This window comes from Monodelphis domestica, chromosome 3 (genome assembly GCF_027887165.1).
Source record: "Monodelphis domestica isolate mMonDom1 chromosome 3, mMonDom1.pri, whole genome shotgun sequence".
NCBI classification, from domain to species: domain Eukaryota; kingdom Metazoa; phylum Chordata; class Mammalia; order Didelphimorphia; family Didelphidae; genus Monodelphis; species Monodelphis domestica.
The window spans coordinates 286,127,791-286,134,989 of record NC_077229.1 but is presented as its reverse complement, the minus strand read 5'-3'; positions in this window follow the sequence as shown (position 1 = coordinate 286,134,989).

Here is a 7,199-nt window from a genome sequence, read left to right as displayed (position 1 = left end):
ACATCAAGAGAAACAATATAGAGAGAATAGCATGATCTCTCTTTCTGTGTGTGTGTGTGTGTGTGTGTGTGTGTGTGTGTGTGTGTGTATGTTTTTAGAGGAGGGATGGGGAGAAATACTAAGAGCCCTGCAAAGAGAATGTACAGAATTTAGGAAGGTCTTGGAACTAAGTGGTTTACCTAGAGATTTTTTAAGAGTTGTTTTTTGGCTCAAAGTTTACTTTTTTTGAATATTTGGGAAATGGTTTCCTCCTATAATCTGAAAAAAATACCTTCATGGTGGGCTAAGGATGATAAACAGCCTCCAAGGTCAAGAGCATGTTAGCTGGGCAAATATTCTAGTCTATTTAATGACAAGCAGCATGAAGGTTAATCAACTAATGGTATGTCAACAGTTATTTGATACTATGGCTTTTCAGATGCCGTTTTAGAGGCCCTGGAATGCTGTACAAACAAATACAAACAAACAAAAAAATTTTTTTTTATTTGTTTGGGTGTACTTTAATATATTAAATGCTGTCATTTACTTGATTCAAAGGACTCTTTAAAAACTAAGAAATGCTTTATTCTTTTAATTTCAATTAAAATGTATTCTGTCCTAATATATAAGTTCAGATCCTCAATTAAATATCTTTAAAAATAAATTTAACTGACATGAGATCATCCAGTATTGTCATACACTGGGTGTTGTCAGGTTAATTTTATTTCTAAAATGCATATTTAACTTAGCTAAAGCTTGTGAACATTAGCTTCCCATGCAAAGCTTAGAGTGAAATATCTCTTTTCTGGAAAATCTAAGTAAAATATATCAAGTATCCAAATAATGTCAAGGTAGAATTGTAAAATGGATCAGTTATCTTGTTGGTATGGATATTCCTTCCAACACTGAAAATCACAACCAACTAAACTCCTGCTAATCTTCTGGGGCTTTTGTCCATGTCCTCTCATATATTCCTCATCTACTGTAGTGGAGAATCCTCTCTCTTAATATCAACAATATATCAATGGGGCATATGGGCTGCCCATCAGTATCTTTCACTATTGCTATATAACTAGCCTATTATCTTTTCCCCCAGGCAGTTAATTGATGGCATCTTTTAGTCTACTTCTCTTTTATAAATCCTGGTAACATATTGCAGTCTTTTCATGCCCATCAAAGACATTTCTGTTAGCCTTTGAATGATAATCATTTTCAATTCTTCATGAGAAAACTTATTTGAGGGGGCACCTGGTTAGCTCAGTAGATTGAGAGCCAGGCCTAGAGATGGGAGGTCTGACCTCAAACACTTCCCAGCTGTGTGACCCTGGGCAAGTCACCTAACCCCCATTGCCTAGCCCTTACCATTCTTCTGCCTTGGAATCAATACACCAAGACAGAAGGTATGGGTTTTTAAAAAAAAGAAAGAAAAAAAAATAAAACTTATTTGAAATTATTTTGTGTTCATCCTCATAACTCTGAGCTGACTGGAAGAAATAATTCAATGTAGTATTTTTTTCTGAATTGTTTTTCCTAATTCACCTCATTATCAAGGGTAAATGTCAAACAGATCCAATTGCAACATTCCTTTTTTTTTTTTCTTCTGGAAGACATACCACTTAAAACCAGGAAGATAGTAGATAGCATAGGATTGGTACTTGTTAGAAAGTTTAGGGACTTGGAGAAATAATGGGGGAGGAAATTGCTATAAAAATTAAAAGTATACTATATTAAAAATAAATATTCTTCTTCATTTACCACTGTCACTCTTAGGAAGACTTTCCCTGATCCCTCCATTGATTAGTACTATCATGCCACTTTAAGATTGTATTTCTATTTACATATTTTGTATTTACTTTGGAAAGGAGGCATTTGGGAGTTTTCCTTAAATAACCCAAAGAAAGAGTGAAAGATAATTAATTACCTAAACAATCTGGCAAGATAATATAAGCTACCTGATAATATTACAAGACTTTGGTCATTGGTTGAAAGTGACTGAGGATCAGTCGCAACCCCAGTGTTCTTTAAAAGCATGAGAATTCTGGGGGGAGTCAAGATGGCGGCTTAGCAAGCAGCAAAAGTTCAGACCTCATGGAAGACCCTTCCTTAACCGATACAGACTAAATGCTCCTAGGGCACTGAAATTCAAGCTGAACAACAGGACAGAAGTGGGGAACCCTCCTTCTGGACTCAAATCAAAAGGTATGCGCCCCAAAAGCCAGAATCCGAGAATACTCAGGGCTAAGGGGAAGGCAGAGGGAAGGTCCCAGGACCCCTCCCCGACAACCCAGAGGGCTGAGCCCCCAGCAGCAGCAGGAATCTCTGAGCAGTCACATATTTATATTATAGTTACCAATTTACTAAATCTACTCTAAGGATTCTTTGCGGGGAAAGTAAGGGTAAGGGTAATTTTGGGGTTTTACATTAAATTCAGTACAATAAATGTTGAACAAAACTATTACAGTTTTTGGCAGAGCCAGCTAGGTTTTCCAACCTAGTTTGTCAAGAATTTGAGAAGTTGGGCCTGCATACATTTCAAAAGCCTGTGTGACTGTGAAAAGTAATCATTTTGAGAGCAGTGCTGAGTGCAACTAATCTGCCTAGTGATACCACGCACAAAAGAAACCACTCCTCCTGAAGGGAGGAGCCTACTCTTAAAGGGACAGACTTAAAAACATTTATTGGGAAAGGAAATGGGATTGGAAAACAGGGGAATAATGGGAGGTTTGTATAGGGTAATGAGGAGTTAAGGGGAGAGAGGGTATATTGCTTGGTGAGGCAAGGGAGGGAGATGCCCCCTGCTGAGAGGAAACAGCAGGGGTCCAATAAGGATGGTTTGTCTTTGAATGACTGAAAATGAAGTTCAGCTCCCTCTACGATCAGTAAAGATAGTCCACTTATCTGACTGCGAATTCAAAATATAACATTTAATAACTTGTTGGGATTGGAGTTTTTTCTCAGCTTCAGACCTGGGACCAGGCCCCAGAGGCTGGCAGAGAGTTTGTCCCACTCCCATCTACTCTCGTTGTTCTAATTCAGAATCTTAGCAGTACCCAGAAAGCAAACAAGAACAATTCTAACCTTTAGAAGCCTGTGTCTTTGGGCTGAACCAAGAAGAGCATGCCACTCCAGACTGGGCTGAACAAGCTCCTCTCTCCTCCAACATCAGGACCCCAGTCCTCCCCCGGCAAGAAGGAAGAGCTAGTCACAAGACCCAACTGCCACTCCCAGTTGGCCCTTCTCCCACACAAACTATTAGTCTAGTTTCCTTTCCACAGAGGGCAAAGGTGCTGGTTTGGAGGGTCTACCTTGTGAGCAGCGGGGCGCTGGGCTTGGAGCATCCAGCTTGGACAGCAGGGAGGAAGCCAGGGAGAGACAGGGCCTGGCTGGGTCCCTCCATTGGGTTCCAGTCTCACCGTTGCCTCGGGGCACATCCAGACCAATCCAGTTGAACATAATCCCATCAGAACTCCTCAGAGTTTAGGGAGGGAGGCAAAGGCACTTGCGGACAGCTGAGAAGCAGCTGGAGAGAACTGGAGAGAGCCTGGGAGGCCCAGCCTTCCAGGAGTTTTCAGAGCCTCAGAGCTTCATACCACATACAGCCCAACCCACTTGAACTCAATCCAATCAAAAGCCTCCAGAGGACAGGGAAGCTAACATTCCTCCCCTAGAGACTGTACCAAGAGATCTGACAAAGCTCCAAGAGGGGAGACTGACAGCCCCAAAACCAAAACAAAATGAGAGGAGCAAGAACACAGACAAATACGGGGAGCAAAGAAGGGGTAAACTCAAGCAAACAACAGAAAAAGAAGAAAGAAATTACAGTAGACAGCTTCTGCACAGGTAATGAGCAAAGAGCTAATGAAACAGAGGGGGAGGGATCAGCAAAGGAGAAATCAGAAATCCCAGTGAAGTGGATACAGGCTTTGGAAGAACTCAAAATGCAATTCAAAACACAATTAAGAGAGGCTGAAGACAATTGGGAAAAGAACTTAAAAACTAAGATAAGTCATCTGGAAACAGAAAATAGTGTCTTGAAAGCCAAAACCAACCAGCTGGAAAATGAGGCAAAGGAGATGAAAGATGAGGCAAAACAGATGAAAGATGAGGTAAAGAAGATGAAAGATGACCTCCAAAGAAAATCAGACCAAAAGGAAAAGGACGACCAAAAAACTAAGGATGAAATCCAGTCTTTAAGAACCAGAATACAACAACTAGAATCAAGTGACATCACAAGGCAGCAGGACACTATAAAACAAAACCAAAAGAATGAAAAAATTGAGGAAAATATGAAGCATCTCATTCATAAAACAGAGGATTTAGAAAATCGTCCAAGGAGAGACAATTTAAGAATTATTGGCCTACCAGAAGACCATGACAAAAGAAAAATTGGACATTATTTTACAGGAAATTATTAAAGAAAACTGCCCTGAAATCCTTGAACAAGAGGGAAAAGTGGAGATTGATAGAATCCACAGATCACCTCCTGTACTTAATCCCCAACTGACAACACCCAGGAATGTTATAGCCAAATTCAAGAACTATCAGACCAAAGAAAAGATATTATAAGCTGCCAAGAAGAAGTCATTCAGATACCAAGGAACCACAGTGAGGATAACTCAGGATCTGGCTGCATCCACAATGAAAAAAAGAAAAGCATGGAATACGATATTCTGGAAAGCAAGGGAACTAGGTCTACAACCAAGAATCAACTACCCAGCATAACTGACTATGTTCTTACAGGGGAAAGTATGGTCATTCAACAAAATAGAAGAATTTCAAGAATTCGTAAAGAAAAGACCAGACCTGAACAGAAAATTTGATGTCCAAGCACAGAACTCAAGAGAATCATCAAAAGGTAATTTAAAAAGAGGGGAAAAAAGAAAAACAAAAAAAATTTTAAGATACTTAATAAGTTAAAATGATATGTATCCCTATAAGAAAAGAGGTCATTGGTAACTCTTAAAAACTGTTGTTATTAGCTGGGCAGCAAAAAAAAGTATACTTAGAGGGAACAGCAACAAACTGTATAGGATGAAAGGACAAGACATAAATAGGTATATAGACATATGCATTCAAAAATACATACGCATGAGTATGCATATATATATATATATAACTAGAGCTTAAAATAGGTTAATATTAAAAGAAATGGGAAAAGAAACAAATGGGGGTAAATTTATATGTCATAAAGAAGCTCATGGTGGGAGGGGGAGAACATCAATACACTGGACGGGTAAAGAGGTTGGAGACAGGAAATACTCAACTTTTACGTGCTTTGAAAGTGACTCAAAGAGGGAAAAACAATCCAATCCATTGGGGGCAGAGAATAGATTTGCACTCCATAGGGGAGTAGAAGGGTAACAAACAGTCTGGTGGGGAGGGAAGCAGTACAAGAGAGGGAGGGAGTAGGGGTTAATTTTAGAAAGATTACAGGGAAAATAAGGGGGGGATAAATAGGGAGGGGGGTAGAAAGGGAAGTAAATTAAGAGTGGGAACAAGGTGGACTGTTCAAAAGCAAACATTGGTGTAGAAGGAAATAGTGAAAGAAGAAAAGGCAGGTAAAGGAGCAGAAATCAAAATGCTGGGACATACACAGCTAGTAATCATAACTCTGAATGTGAATGGAATGAACTCACCCATAAAACACAAGCAAACAGCAGAGTGGATTAGAGTCCAAAACCCTACCATATGCTGTCTACAAGAAATACATATGAGAAAGGTAGATACACATAGGGTGAAAGTAAGAGGGTGGAGCCAAATCTATTGGGCATCAACTGACAAAAAGAAGGCAGGAGTCTCAATCATGATATCTGACAAAGCCAAAGTAAAAATAAATCTAGTTAAAAGAGATAGGGAAGATAATTACATCCTGATAAAAGGCAGTATAGACAGTGAGGAAATCTCTGTACTCAAATGTATGCATCAAATGGCATAGCATCCAAATTTCTAAAGGAGAAACTAGAGGAACTCAAGGACAAAATAGATAGAAAAACTATACTAGTGGGAGATCTGAACCTTCCTCTATGCGAACTAGATAAATCAAACCAAAAAATAAATAAGAAAGAGGTAAGAGAAGTGAATGAAATCTTAGAAAAATTAGAGTTATTAGACATGTAGAGAAAAATAAATAGAGACAAAAAGGAATATACCTTCTTTTCTGAAGCACATGGTACATTCACAAAAATTGACCATGTATTAGGGCATAAAAACATTGCAAAAAAGTACAAAAGAGCAGAAATAATAAATGCAACTTTCTCAGATAACAATGCAATGAAAATAATAATTAGTAAGGGAACATGGAGAGGTAAATCGAAAATTAATTGGAAATTAAACAATATGATTCTCCAAAACTAATTAGTTAAAGAACAAATCATAGAAACAATTAATAACTTCATTGAAGAAAATGACAATGATAAGACATCCTTTCAAAACCTAAGGGATGCAGCCAAAGTAGTACTCAGGGGGAAATTTATAACTTTGAGTTCATATATTAACAAATTAAGAAGGGCAGAGGTCAAAGAATTGGGCATTCAAATTAATAAATTAGAAAGTGAACAAATTAAAAATCCTCAGGTGAAGACTAAATTAGAGATCCTAAAACTCAAAGGAGAAATTAATAAAATTGAAAGTCAAAGCACTATTGATTTAATAAATAAGACTAGATGCTGGTACTTTGAAAAAACAAATAAAATAGACAAAGTACTAGTCAGTCTAATTAAAAAAAAAGGAAAGCAATAAACCAAATTGACAGTCTCCAAGATGAAAAAGGAGACCTCACCTCTAATGAAGAGGAAATTAAGGCAATCATTAAAAACTATTTTGCCCAATCATATGTCAACAAATATGGCAATCTAGGTGATATGGATGAATACTTACAAAAATATAAATTGCCTAGACTAAAAGAGGAAGAAATAAATTACCTTAACAACCCCATTTCAGAAAAAGAAATTGAACAAGCCATCAAAGAACTCCCTAAGAAAAAATCCAGAGATCCAGATGGATTCACAAATGAATTCTATCAAACATTCAAAGAACAACTAATCCCAATATTAAACAAACTATTTGACAGAATAGGCCAAAAAGGAGTTCTACCAAATTCATTCTATGACACAAACATGGTACTGATCCCAAAGCCAGGCAGGTCAAAAACAGAGAAAGAAAACTATAGACCAATCTCCCTAATGAATATAGATGCAAAAATCTTAAATAGGATACTAGCA